The sequence below is a fragment of the Cryptomeria japonica genome, chromosome 5 (assembly GCF_030272615.1).
Source record: "Cryptomeria japonica chromosome 5, Sugi_1.0, whole genome shotgun sequence".
NCBI classification, from domain to species: Eukaryota; Viridiplantae; Streptophyta; class Pinopsida; order Cupressales; family Cupressaceae; genus Cryptomeria; species Cryptomeria japonica.
Genome location: NC_081409.1, coordinates 409,511,921 through 409,526,361, shown reverse-complemented (window position 1 = coordinate 409,526,361; position 14,441 = coordinate 409,511,921).

Here is a 14,441-nt window from a genome sequence, read left to right as displayed (position 1 = left end):
CACTACACAACCTCCAAAGAACTCCAAGGCAAAACACAAAAGCCAACCAACATAGGGAATTCAAAACAAATAGAAGAAACAACTTAGTTATAAAAACCTTCAACCAAGGTTAAACCAATTGGAGGTGTGAAATGGACAACTGGTCTATTCACAAGACAAGACCACAACTAGAATAAAGTAAGTACAACTAAAATCCAACTTAACAAATTAACTTGCACGATTGACTCACACTCAACAACACATCAACATAACCATGAGAATGACTCTTTTCAAATCAAATACCAAAATCCTCCAATCAAAGTAAATATCCAGCAAGGATTCACTTGCACACTAAACATATCTATTTTAAGGAATAATAAGCACAGTTCAAGAATGTAATTTAAAGCTATTGTTATCTAATTATAGTTCTTTCAATAAATTTATTCCTCCATGATAAGAAAGTCTACAACAAGGAAATGCATAAAAAGGTTTAAGTCCATATACACCCAAATGACTTGTACAATCACTCAATTTGAAAATCCACACCCACACACACATGAAAATCTTCCCTTTAAATAAAATTAAACTGTTAATTTTCCAATCCAATAAATGGCTAAACACAGGTTTCACTTGCAATAAAAATGTCAAGCAATTTTTTATGAAATAAAAGTAAATTATTGCCTAAAGAGGCCATTATTTAATCCAAATATAGATCTATCCAACTGAAGCCATATTGACTAAATTAATACATGATTTCCAATAAGAACTTTTATTTTCCAATGTTATTACAAAAATATCCAATCAATTTAACATTTATTTGATACTTTCTAAATTCCAAACTTCACACACACACACACACACACACACACACATATATATATATAACAATATAATTATATTTATTTTTCTTTTTAAAAACTGATGATCATCATAATCCCACTAATCCTCATATTCCAAATAACATACTGCCAGGAAACAATATTTTAATAGCAAATAAAAAAAAAAAAATATGAAACTGCAAATTGTTTGGGCTCATGGCATATTCTCCCCACGCTGGGGGGTTTAACTCCCCACCCACAGCATGGGGTGAGAGGCGCCCATGGTGTGGGTTGCCTCCCCCATGACTGTGGGAGAAGGGGCACCCATAGCATGGGTCGCCTCTCCCCACAACCATGGGAAGAGGGGCGCCTAGCTGTGGGTTGCCTCTTCAGCTCCCAAATGCAACCTCCCCCACATAAAACCCCCATTTTTTTAAATTTAATTTTTTTTTATCTTTTCTCTATAAATTCAAATAGAGATACAAATAGAAAAAGATCAACAACAATTTAATAAAATAAAATTGTCTTCCTCGTGACTACTAAAATTTAAAATCTTATTTTCTATCTAGGCATTTCAAACCAAAAATTCTTAGAATAAACTCGCAACACAAAGTTGGATATAAATAGAAAACCCCCATTTCCTCTGTTCCCAAAATTGGGGAAACTGAAACCCCCATTTTCAAATTCACAAAAGAAAGAAATGAGCTACATATATGCTCACTAAAATGAGATTGATAACCAGATTTATGCATCAATTATTTCTTCCCAAATAGAGAGGGAAAGAAGAAAAACAACTACAATCACACATGCTTAGAAAAACAAAAATAGACAAACACAAGTTTTAGAAATCCAACCTTCGAATGATTTCCTTAAGGGAAAATTGGAGGAGAGCACCTGATCCTCCCAAAATAACAGAACTTCTAGCAAAACTGCCATTCCACCAGAGAGGAAAATTTTTCCAGAATGAAAAAGAATCCCTCTTTTGGAAAATTTTCCAAAAATATAAAAGAAATTTCACCCAAAAATATCTACTAGGCAAAAATCATTTATTTATCAAAATGGAAAATCTATTTTTATTAAAAACATTTACATGACTTATATTTAAAAATTCTATTTTTTTTTAAAACACAAAAGCCATTAGATATTTTAATTACTAAAAGTAAAAATTGACTTTCTTTTTTTTTTTTTTAAGCAAATACTCAAGACATAATATACATTCCACTAATAAATTAACAATCAATTTAACTAAACAATTAAGAATAATTGATTATCTATTTAACCACAAAAGTGCTCTTAATAATTTATTCTTAATTTAATTTAATACATGCAATACACATTAATTATTAATAACCATAAGTATTAATAATTAATTTCTCATTAAATAACATAAGAAGAGAATAATTAAATTCACAAAATGCATAACATGCAAACTCAACTAAACAAAGCAGAGACATGACCCACATACCAACATAGGGAAGGTTGACAAATGATTGACAATGCTCACCATTGAACAAGGCCAGGGATGACATTGGGACCTTAAGACTATCTCCTCCACTTCCATTGGGTTAATTAGGTACGCTCAGACCCATGTGGAACTAGGTGAAGTCAGTACCTTGTACCTGCAATTCCTGTATCACCGAACCACACATACATATATATATATACAAATACAGTAAACACACCGGTGAAGGAGAATTGTGACTTTACGTGTCTCACCGAAGTGAGTGATGGGAAATCATCTCCTCACACCCCATACATTTTCCACACATACATGATGACATATACATAGTGCAATTCACACATGAAGTAAATGTGTTAGTCCATCATTAGTAACACATAAATCAAATTAATATTTCATCATTTATAAAATACAATGCATAAGCAGAATTAACATCTACTCATTCAAAGAAAAAGTGCCTAATCAACATCTACTCCTCCATATGAAATAATGCATAATCATTTTCACCAAATCACACTCTAAAGCATAATACCGAGATAAAAACATCACAATCATAATGTATCAACCATCAACGTAAGCCATTGAAATAGTCAACCATGGTCAACTAGGTCAAAAGAGGTTGATTAGGGGAGGGGTATTATAGTTTAATAGTGAAATAATTGTGGTGAGTATATGGTTAAGAGGAAGGGATTAGGAACATTTGGAATTGGTGTTTTAAAAAGAATCTAAGGGATAAATGGTAATTGAATTATAATGAAATATGTTCATGATAGCTAAATGAAATGAATGTTTCCTTATGTTTTATGGAGTAAACATTAGGAATGAATGCTAGAGTTAAATCAATATATTATAAAGTGATTGTATTCTACAATGATAGTTACTTTCATGTGCTTAGAGTTATGTTAAATCGTAGCATCAAGATACCCTAGGGAATGTTAAATGATGAGATGCTATTTATTTCCACTTGTGTATTATATTCTTATGACCATGTTTTATGCATGATTGTTGGGCTTTAAAATAGATGAAAGTTATTATTGAGTTATATGTGTTACATTGGTTAATTTTATTTTATTTTAAATTCTCTTTTTGTTACTTAGTTGGTTATTTTCTCAAGGGTATTTTGGTGGGCATTACATCATTACTAACATCTTCAATACTGATATTGTTCTAGACCAAATGGTTTATTAGAACATTCTCAATCCTATCTGACTCAACATAAGTTAACCACATCTTACCAATTTTCCCTAATCCATCAACGCTTCCAACAATCTCCAAAAAATTTGTCTCATCATTAGATTATTTAACTTCCTTCTCAATAATAGCCAACTCTCCCTACAAGAGGTTCCAAATCATCAATTATTACATATTTTTCTTTCTGATCCTTCTTGTTCTTTTTAGGTTTCAGGACATTGATAGACACAAACTCTCTCCTTTTCCTCTTTCCGAAGGAAGAACTTCCTTTAGCAGAATCGGTAGCAAGGGATATTGGACCAACAGTCCACATATCCAAGAAATATTTAAAATATACATTGCATGCCTCCTCTCTCTTGCCCAAATAGTTCAAATATATAAAGATCTTCTTCACAACCAGAACACCAGACTCTCATATCACATTTTCTTTAGCCGGAAGGGATCCCAGACAGTACATAACTAAGCAAACAAGCAATGATCCAAGTTGAAAGGGCTAATCCTGCTCCTTCGACATCTTGATGTTGTTGGCAAATGCACACTCCAATGATAAATTGTAGGTGATTGAAGGTATTGTCATTGATGGCAACCTTACAATCCTATGGCACTGACAGACACCGGTATAGGCACAGACACTAGCACCGACAATGGAAAAGATGTTTACCGGCACCATGGCGGACAAGATTTTGTTTATTGTATTTTGTATTTAATTGTAAAATCTTTTTGTAAGTCAACAAGGCGAATTGTATTAGGACTCATATAAGTATGAGATATTAAAAATCATTTGTAAGAAGTGAAATATATGGAAGGAATGTAATAGGTAGATGCAACTATTAAGGCAGACCTTGGAATAGGGTTTTGGAAGTTGTATGAGCTTAAACCGCTACTAAACCTGGCATAGCAGATGTTGAACCGAAGTAGTACATGACATTGGATTTGCATAATCCACTTTTGTAAGTCAGTAAGACTTCCCTTTTTGTGTTTAAGCAATGAGCTTTAGGCAGTTGGCCTTCCTGCATGTGCAGGCCCCTATTGTATCAGTAATATTCACTTATTGGCCAGTGAGCGAATATTGTGGGTCACAAATCCCACCGAGGTTTTTCCCACATCGGGTTTCCTCGTTAAAATTATTGTGTTATGGTGTGCTTTCTATGTTGAGTTTTCTAATCTTATTTACTGCATTATTTCTGGTTTACCGGTACACTATTTTGGCATGCAATTCATTTAATAAGTTGAGAAAATCCATTAACCGGTTAGATACTGATTCACCCCCCCTCTCAGTATCTTTGGGAATCCTAGCAATTGGTATCAGAGCCTGGTTCTCTATTTTCATAAGCCTAACAACTTGAGGATGATTCTGACACCGATACAAATGGAAAACTTGAGAAAGCAATTGGAAACAACTCTTGCAGATTATGATGCCAAAAAATTGAAGAATATGAAACTTGAAGATGATCTGAAGTCTGCACAGGAAATCATTCAAGGACTTCAGGAAAATTTCACTATTGCTAGAAACAAAAGAAGATAACTTCATGAGAAGATACAAAGTGGTGATGATGAAAAAGAAACTCTTAATGATCTTGTAAGCAAGATGAAGCAAGATAACATGGCCTTGAGGAATGAGATGTAAGTTATGGCTATGAGGTTTTGTAAAGACATTGAAGACAGAAAGAAGAATGAAGATGACTTGGCTAGGAGAATCAATGATGCTGGAAATGAAAATCTAAGATTTAGTCATGAAAATGATATGTTGAAAATAGATATAATTCACTTGGAGCATGATAAAACTAAACTCATGAGACAGAAAGATTTCTTAGAAAATGAGTTGGCTACTGCAAATCAACACAAGGAGAAATTCAAGAAAAGTTCAAAAGAACTTGATGACATATTGAAAAATTAGAAACCTAATGGAGATACTAATGGCCTTGGCTTTGAAGTTGGTGAAAGCTCTGGTACTGCAAACAATTATGATCATAGTAAACCGGTAAGACAACCTAATGCTTATAAATTTAATGAAAAATGCTTTAACTATAACAAGTATGGTCATAGAGAAAATCAGTGTAGTTCTAGAAACTATCAGAACACCAATGCACCCACCGGTCAATGTTCTAAATGCAACAAAGTTGGACATAATTCAGAAAACTATAGAATGAATGTAAGATGTTATGTTTGTGGAAGATTTGGACACCTATCTAATCAATGCAGAACACATACCGGCATAGGATATGGAAAAACTATTCAGAAAAACAATGTGACTTGTTATGCTTGTAACAAGATTGGACATATTGCAAAATTTTGTAGAAGTAAGGCATCACCGGAAAATAACAAATGACCCAGTTTGAAAGGTAAAGAGAAGGTTGAAGAAGTGAAGAAAGAATTTTGAAAACAATGGATCAAAAAGTCAGATATGAATGTTAATGAAGTTATTCCTTCACCGGTAGAACAAAGTATCACTCCACCGATAGGAGACTCTTCATCTAACTGAAAAGAAACCTTTTGGGGGGTATGGCAATGAATTGAAAAACATGCTAATTTACCCTCGGTTGATGGAAAGAAGTTGAAATACATCTTTACTGGAAGATGTGTTAAGTTTCACTTAACCAACAGGAATTTAATGTGGTAGTTGAAGGAAAGGACATTATAAAGCAAGTGTTTTGGCTCTTTTTCATTCACTGAGCATTCAAATTTCCTGAGAGTGCAAAAATCCCGAGCGAAGGCATCCATAGCGAGAAGTGAAGCAAATCATTCAAGACTTATACCTAAAGGCAGATTAAGGTATTTATAACAATGGCTTCCTCCTCTGCACCTGAATTCATTACAAACCCTACTGTAATTGAAGTTGTTAAGCACCCTAGACCTGTATTTAAGATTATTCCCGAAATTGCAAAGAAAGATGATACCCTGGGAGCATTCTCAAAAATACCTAAAGGAGTTGTATATGTTGAGGATCCTAGAATTTACATACATTGTCGTATAGAAGAACTAGGAGATGATGAAATTAAAAACATGTACAGGACTGTTATATGTGATGTAAATGGAAATGTTAAACCAAAACATAAGATATTTGAAACCCTAGGTTTTGTGGAGAATCTTAGTATCCCTGATTTTCCAAAGGATGTTATAAGGATTGTATTAAGCAGAGTTCATGGGGAGTTATTTTGGTTGTATTCAATTCACAAGATAACCAAAGAAGCAGTTAGGGCAGTGACAGGCTTACCTTCCATCGATAGTAGGCCTGACAAGACTAAAAAGGTTCCAAATGACACTGTAATGACCCTAACTGGTGCAACCTTTGACAAGAGATCCTTGAGAGTAAATGATGTAAAATATATCAATGTAAGGTTCATCAACATGATTCTTGGATACAAAGTTACACATGCTAATAGATTAAACTCTGTTTCTAGCTTATGTATCAAGAGTGTCTATGACATGGTAAAAAACAATGCAAAGATTGACATATGCGGATGGTTGACGCATGAACTGATAGACAATCTGAAGAAGATCAAAGGGGACAATAAAGGTACATTCAGATTTGGCAACTTACTTGTATGTTTAATGTTGTATATTACCAAGGAAGTACCCAATATTGGTAGTAAGGATTTTGGTTTTGACATACTAGTAGGAAAACAACTTCTGGACATACTGAACAACATGGGAGATGACAGAGAAAAGAACATAAATGAACACTTTCAGACACTGAAGGATAGAATGAAAACTAGGTTAAGGCTATCTCAATCTATAGTAGATAAATATCAAAAGGAGATATGCTTTGTAATTAAGAAAGATGAAATTTGGATGGAGGTAGTGGTCCCAAGGACCATTTGGGTTACGGAAATGGGATATGAGGCAGATGAGAACATAATTGAAACATATGCAAAGGCCCTCCTAGAAGCTCCTAAAGAACCAACTGAAGAAATATTTGGAAATGCTGAAACAATTGAAAGCAGTATTCAATCACAGAAAAGAATAAAGAAAACTGAACAAATAGTTAGAAAAGGAACAAGGCAGACAAAAGAAATCAAGGAAGATGTATTGAATAAAACTGGTATTAAGGAGAGGAACTTGGAAGGATTACAAATGGAAACACATCTTTCACCAGTTGGTACCTCCTTTGATAGTGAAATACCAGAAGAGTTTAAAAGGGTAGTAAGGAAAAGGAAACCTTCACTGGTACCTGCTCCTACACCTAGGAGAACAAGACAGAAACAACAGGCAGTTAGGCCTTCGGCAAAGAAGTTAACACCAAAGAAAAGAAAAGAAAAACAAGTTGTTCCTCCACTTGACAGCCTTTTGAATGAGATAACAGAAAATGGTAACTTATAAAACATTAGCAAGTTGTATGATACTTTTAACAGTGATGAAAAGGAAAGCATTGAAAATAGTGTTATCCTACACTTGGATATCCACAAAAAAATTTTGATTGAGGTTATAGATGATTTACCCAATGAGTTGTATAGAAGGTTAGAAGCAAGGAGAGCAACAATTGTAGAATTGGATAAAAAGATGAAGATAGAAAAACTACTTGTAGCTCACCTAGTAAATTCAACAAAAGAAATTGATGAACTGATAAGTGAGGCTAACCGGATTGTATTTTCAACCGGTCACCGATATGTAGCACTAATGGCTGGCAGAGTTAATGAGATCACAGAAGAGACAGTAGATAAATGGGATATATTCTTTGTTGAGAAAGAGAAACAAGAAGAGCTTAAGAGACCAAAGACTTTTAAAGTCTATCAAATAGAGAAGGATAAGGATAAGGGGAAAGGTGAAGTAGGTGGTCCTCTGAGTATAAAGATAACATATAACTTACGTCCACCTCTTTCTGATACTCCACAAGCACAAAATTTTGATACACTATTGGCAACAGAGAGTATGGAAACACCACATGAGGACACAAATCCTGATTTTGAGGTGTTGTACACAATGAATATCGACACATAGGAAGTTAACATTATGGTGCATAAGGAAACAAGTGAGAAGAGAGTTGTGGCAACTGAGCCACCGATAGAAGACACTATAGTTGGAAATGTTGAAATTGGGACTGAGCAACAAACTAAAAAATTAGTTGATCCCTTGGTTACTAGAATGGTGACTGATAACATTGAAAAACCAATAGATGGGATACCAGCTATAGAAAAGCCTACTGAGTCACCGGCAGTGGATACCACTATAAAATCATCAGAGGCACCATCAGAGAAACCATCAGTAGAGAGCACAAAGAAATAGGCAGAGACACATACAGAGAAATAGGTAGAGCTACAGGTTCATTCACAGGTACATACAGAGACAATGCCACCGGCTACAACTGAAAAAACTAAACCTTTGGTGGCTAAAATGCAGACACAAACTGACCCTCCAGAGAAAGAGGAAAGAAAAGCTATTACTACCACCAGCGGACTACAAATTGTGAAGGTAGTTGGGCAGTCATCTGGGACATCCATGACCAAATTTAGACCAACTAATGTGACAAAGGTATTATTAGATTCAATCAAGAAAATAACAGATTGTAATGCACTAGCATATAAGGCTATTGATGACACCATACCAATTTGGAAGATGATTGCACCCAAGTGTAACATAGAGAATAAAGATTCTTTAGGCCAATTAGACACATTGTCTAAGTACATAACTGGCAATCTTCAATGAATTGATCAAATCAATGAGGAGAATTTTAGAGAGAAAATGAATAAAGAGAAGGAAAAATTCTTTGAGGAGACAGTAAATAAGAGTAAGGAACATATAGACACATTATTACCGGCACTAGGAAAGACAATTTTGGACTTCAAGAAATTGTACAGAGACACATGTAAGACAAACATTTTGACAGAAGATTTAGATAAAGAGATCAGCAGAGCACAAAAGGAAATCAATGATATTGCTGACAATTTAATAAGTTCATCAAATTCAATATCGATAGTAGAACAAGAAATTACCAGCTTTGAAGAGAAAATTGAAACTTTTTAAAAAGATAAAGAGAGATTAAGGTTTAAGGCAAAGGGATTGAAGTGCAGACTAGGTCCTAAACTAGATATCCTCATCTCTTTGAGAAAAGAGATTTATGAGGCTCTTGTTCTAGGACTTAAGACACCAGAAGAGAAAATGCACTTACTCATCGGTACAATCCAGAGGTCTGAAGAAGCACTAAAGGACAGTGAAAGATTCTACAATAGTCTAAATGTTGCTTTTGTAAACCCACCAGTTACAGGGATCATAATAGGAACTACACTCAATTGACATTAAATGACAACCTTTGTCATTCATGACAAAGGAGGAGTAGTAGAGGATGAGAAAAAGGAATAAAAATGTATGACATAAGAGATCATCTTCTCAGGGAGAGTACACATTGACAGTTTTTGGTAAGACGGTTTTGGACAACACTTTTGGATATACTTTTTGGCTTTTTCTCATGAGTGTTGCCATCAATGCCAAAGGGGAAGATTGTTGGCAAATGCACACTCCAATGAGAAATTATACATGATTGAAGGTGTCATTGATGGCAACCTTACAATCCTATGGCACTAGCAGACACCAGCACAGGCACAGACACCGGCACCGGCACCGGCACCGGCACAAACAAAGATGTTTACCGACACCATGGCTGACAAGATTTTGTTTATTGTATTTTGTATGTAATTGTAAAATCTTTTTGTAAGTTGACAAGTCGAATTGTATTAGGACTCATATAAGTATGATATCTTGTAAATCATTTGTAAGAAGTGAAATATATGGAAGGAGTGTAATAGGTAGATGTGAATATTAAGCCAGACCTTGGAATAGGGTTTTGGAAGTTGTATGAGCTTAAACTAGTACTGAACCTAGCATAGCAGATGCTAAACCGAAGCAGTACATGACATTGGATTTACATAATCCACTTTTGTAAGTCAGTGAGACTTCCCTTTTTGTGTTTAAGCAGTGATCTTTAGGCAGTTGGCCTTCCTGCATGTGCATGCCCCTATTGTATCAGTAGTATTCACTTATTGGCCAATGAGCGAATATTGTGGGTCACAAATCCCATCGAGGTTTTTCCCACATTGGGTTTCCTCATTAAAATTATTGTGTTATGGTGTGCTTTCTATGTTGATTTTTTTGATCTTATTTACTGCATTATTTCTGGTTTACCGGTACACTATTTTGGCATGCAATTCATTTAAGTTGAGAAAATCCATTGACCAGTTAGATACTGATTCACCCCCCCTCTCAATATCTTTGGGAATCCTAACAGATGTTTTCTAACAATAATTCCCTTAGAAATTCACACAAGTTGAACATTCTATCTTCCATAACAAGCATATGTGTCAAGTAAATTGCAATGGTCAAAGTGGAACCTTCCATATTCTTGAAATATATCTTGTAGGAAATTCCATATGCAACATACCTCACAAAAAGATTGATGATTTTGTCGATGATTAATGCTCGTTGATCTCTTGTTACACTAGTTAGGGTTTCAATCTCTTTTTTCTTTATTGATTTCTTAACCGAAATGGCTCCATTGTCACACACACAAGTAATAACCAAGATAATATCCTTTGTGTTTGGATAGGTTTTATCCAACACAATGTTGTCATCCTTCACATGACTAAGGATCACTCTGATCACTTCCACATCATCAAACCAGTAAAATTTCATTCATAGATTCAATCCTTTGTACTCTAATTCCTTGATTCTCTTGCAACTCTGCATCATTCAAACTATTTTCCACATTCCTGATCTTCTCCAAGTTAAATTCATCCAAGAATACTTTCTCCACAACCTAAAATTCTCTGCTACTCTATTCTTCGACAATCATTTTTCTTTTCTTGATTATTTGCTCTGCTACTCTTCTACTATTCACAACACTTTCAAATAGTAATAACAAGACAAAGAATAATGACTTCAAACATTGATACTTATCTTGCCAAAATTTGCCTTTAGGGTTTTGCTACCAAAAAGTGTCTTGTCAATGATGTCAGCACAAACATCTGATTACCGAATAGCCTCTTTGACTCAGTCATGTCGGATCAATGACATGATCCACTGTGAAGGGGGGAAACATAATTTTTTTCAATAATTCCCTCTGAGCCAAAGCAATATGCTCAGATATCGAAGGAAGAGGTCTTGCATCATATTCTGGTATACCAAGCTTGCTTCCATTATCCACTTCTTTCTTTCTCCAAACCAAAATTTCCTTTTTCTTTGATCCTTTATCCTTTATTACATTCTTCTCAGTATATTTCTCCATATTTCCATTTTCACACTCATTAGCATAATGTCTGGACTGCTTGCATTTGTAACAACTGATGTTCTTCTTCATTGATTTTACCGGAAAGGTTCTAGATCTACACTAATTAGATTTATGACTATAACCATTGCATGTATGACAATATCCATGAAAGTTATTATTCACCTTATTTGCTCCAATTGAATGATGATTTTGACAATAATTTTCTTTTTGACCAGATCTCTTGCAATTATAACACTGAATGCTTCTACAATTTTGAGCCTTATGACCAAATCTATTGCATTGAAAATAATAACCATTAAATGATGGATACCTTTGTGCATTAGGTTGATGAACTAATGGTATTCTTGCATCTGTACTCTAATTCCAGATCTTGCCTACTTCTTATGATTTCTTCTTAGCTTCAGCCTTGACCTCTTTGCTTTTGTCTTTTTCAATTTGATTTGAACAATCACCAGGCTAAAATCCAAGTCTGGTTTTGTCCAAATGAGCTTTCTGCATATTGATCAATTCTTCTAGTAGCTTACTGCTATCAAGAACCTTGTTTTCTACCTTCATCTTCTTCACTTTCTACTCTGGCTTCTCACATTCTTCAGTCTTCAACTTGATTGATTCTTTCAGGGTTTCCTCTACTCTTTTTTGGTTTTCAATTTTCTACATCAGATCTTTAACAGTCTCATTCGCCCGCTTTAACTAATTTTTAACTTTCTTATGCCTTAATTTTAATTTTTGGATTTAGTCTCTCAGCTGATGCACACATTCATTCACTATCTTCACATTCTCTTTTAATTCCTCATTCTCTAATTCAACACTCTCCAGATCTTCAAGGGTTATCTGCAATTCCTCATCCAACTGAAACTCTCTAGTCATACTCAATGTTACCATGATTCAACCAACAAGGATCTCCCTCAAGTGGTTAAGCTTTCAAGAAAGGGACCAAATATTTGAAACCAATTGTTGGACTGTTTGAAAGGACCAGAATAGTGAGAGAGGGGGTGAATCGGTATTCCCACAGATACTAAAAACTTTCTGACAACTTCAAGTAATCTGTTGCTGATATATCTAATTTATTAATTAAGCACATCAGCATGAAATACCTAATCATAAAAATGTTGGCATTTTTCATATAGATTGCATTAATGATATTTTGTCATTGATGTCAATTGAACTGGTAATGGTATTCATGTTATTGTTGATATTGTTGTTTTTGATATTGGCTAGTAATCGATAAGAAGAGCTTTGTGGAAGATGTTTTAAACTGGTGTGTTAAGTTTGTGAGTTGAACCAGTAAACTAATGTAAAGGGCTAAACCTTTCTATGCAATGCAGCCAGTAAACCCTATCAGTTTTTAAACCCTAACCAATCAAGTTTGTTGGTTTATTATCTGATGAGCGGTAATGATGGAGACACATATGATCATTATATGAGGATAAAATTCAGATTGTTTTGGCACATTTGTTTGTTGTCTAGGGAAGGAGAAAAGTGGATTGCATCTAATGCACAACGTGTGATGAGTTACAAAGCCTGATGAAGTGGTGATCATGGAGCGGTTGGAATTTTCTTGAAGAATGTGAAGAGATTGTTATGATTTCTAATGGTCAAGATTGTACCGACTTGTTTGTAATCTCAATGATGAGAATTAGGTTTTTGTTGTGTCACCGACCTAATTGATTTGTATTTAAGGTCAATGAAGTTGTTTATAAAAGTTGTTGGCAAGATTGGTAGAAACCTATTGAGTGTGTAGTTTCCTAACCGGTGAATGGATCTGCACTTTGAGTAAGGAAGATTGAAGCTTAAAAGGATCTGAAAAAGCAAATGTAGTGCTATTCAGATAGATCAAGAAAACCTGTTGTTTTCTAAAATTATAGCAAAAGTGAAATCCCTTAACTGGTTAAGATCTAACAAGCTTGGCTACTTATTAAATCCTCTAACAAGGTGGTCCATTAGCTTGGATTTTTAAATCCTCCAGTGAGGTTACTCCTAACAAAGTATTGTGCTTTTCATCAAGGCATATTTGTAAATCCCTTAACTGGGTGATTCCTAACTAGAATTAGTTCTTAATAGGACTTATTGTAAATCTTTAACATGCTTGGCTCCTAACAGGGTGAACTTCAGAAGAGCTCAAATAGCTATCCTTTTGAGTCTCATCTCATCATGGTTTTTACCTATCTGGGTTTTCCACATATAAACATTTGTGTCAAGTGTTGAATGTTTTTGTGGTTATGATCTTATTTGTTGATTTGATTAACTTCTAATAAGGCATGATAACTAGAAGCATTGAGAGATGAATATGCTAAGATATGATTAAGCATTGTTGATGTTTACAAGATTGGAGTTGTTTGTATTAAGTTGTCATAATAGTCAAACCAGTTGATGTCAAGTATTCTTATGAATATTGATCTTAACTATGATATGTTTACTTTGTGTGATTGAATTTGATTTTGGGAACTTTGTATCAGTTTGTCAGTATACTGATTAACCCCCCCTCTCTCAGTATTCTACTAGATACTTTTTCTTTCATCATATCATCAATTGGTATCAGAGTGCCTCAAGTCCTCTTTTATCTAAAATCCTAACAGCTTGAGGAAAATATCTTGTAGATCATGATGAAGAAAGAAGGTCCGAAGTTCAACAAAGATAACTATAGAATATGGAGCGACATAATGAAGATTTACATTAAGAGTCTTGGTAGTCAATATTGGGATCATATAAGAACTAAGTATATTACACCTACTGGAACCATGACTGATGATTAGAAGAAAGAACAACAAGAAAATCA